Consider the following 1,448-nt stretch of genomic DNA (forward strand, 5'->3'; position numbering starts at 1 on the left):
TATATATATATATATATATATATATATATATATAATTTTTTTTTTTCCATAAAGTAACAAAAATATATTTCTGAATCAAAGCTTTGTTCCAGTTGTCACACAGGCACATTTATTAATAACAGCTGTAACTGTACATAATAAATGTCTAAAAATTAAAACTATTTACATATATTAAAAGTTTGTTTTTAAAGGCATTTACTTACATATACAAGTACAAGTTTCAAGACATTTGATAATGTCCACAGAAAAATCAAAGCAAATATGTTCTAATTTTTAATATTTCACCCAGTTTTACGGCACATTGATTTATTAATAAATCGGTAAAATCGGTTTCTCTTACACAAAATGAAGGAAATCGGCACTAGATTTATCGATAAATTGGCCGGCCGATTTATCGGTGCAGCCCAAGTAAAAAGTTTTGTTCCGAGTTGAGTTAACAAAATTTGATGTTTTCTGTGCAACCAAATAGCATTTACTGACTTTTGTTTTTATGTAAATTCAATGACAAAAACATAACAAAATATATATTTTTTTTGTTTAGAGTTGTGTTCATTACTTCAGAAAAGAGTTACAACAAAGAATAGTAAAACGGTTTCATATACATCGCACTAAAAAATATGGAAATTAGGCAAGTATATCAATTTCAAAAAAACTTTGGGTCAGATTCCTATTTAAGTTTAAATATAAAGTTCATTTGAATCCAGCCCCATTTTTATTAAATTATCTCAAAGTTCCATAATTCCCATGGAAAGTTTCCAATTTGGAGCATTTTTTAAATTCCCCAGTCTAACATCACACAGTTTTATGAAAGAAAGAAGAAAAATTTTTTAAAAAAATCGGAAAATTACCGGACGTTTCTTCGTCTGCAACAGATCGCAGGCAACACTTGTAAAGGTTTGAATTCTGAGACGATGAAGTAAATTTAATTTACCGGCTGTTACGGAGTAATTATTTGACTTTATATTTCAGTTTCAAATTTGGCTCCAAATAATCTCAAAATTTTGTGATTTTTTGACAATCTCTGTCAGAAGCACTTCTTTCTGCGGCATCATTCATCTTTCCTCACGAAGATGTTTCAGGAAATTCACGGTTCTTAAAACACAAAACTGACGTGTTTAAGGTGTAAACTCAAGTCTGAGAAGTTTCTGGATTTTTTTTTTTCTTCAACTTTTACACATTTTAAAAACTTCATTTATTAATATTTTAACCATTAAAATACATAGACATTTAAAACTCCTTAAAATATTATTTCTGAACTCTGATTCAGCATACTTTCTCTTTGGTCTCCTTGTGCTAATTTTAGCTTTTAGCTACTGTTCTGCTACATTTAGAAGGCCTATTGCTACTCTGAGCCTTTAGCCACGTTTAGCTTTTAGCTACCATTTTCTACTTTTACTATATATATATATATATATATATATATATATATATATATATATATATATATA

The 1,448-nt window shown here is 28.0% G+C and overlaps 1 protein-coding gene across 1 annotated transcript in view; it reads right to left on the reverse strand.

The window, feature by feature from the left end:
* The window catches only part of bmpr2b (bone morphogenetic protein receptor, type II b (serine/threonine kinase)), a gene marked incomplete at its 5' end in the record, with an annotated part of 24,415 nt that overhangs the window by 3,195 nt on the left and 19,772 nt on the right, over positions 1 to 1,448 (reverse strand).

This window comes from Nematolebias whitei, chromosome 23 (genome assembly GCF_014905685.2).
Source record: "Nematolebias whitei isolate Nwh7 chromosome 23, NemWhi1, whole genome shotgun sequence".
NCBI classification, from domain to species: domain Eukaryota; kingdom Metazoa; phylum Chordata; class Actinopteri; order Cyprinodontiformes; family Rivulidae; genus Nematolebias; species Nematolebias whitei.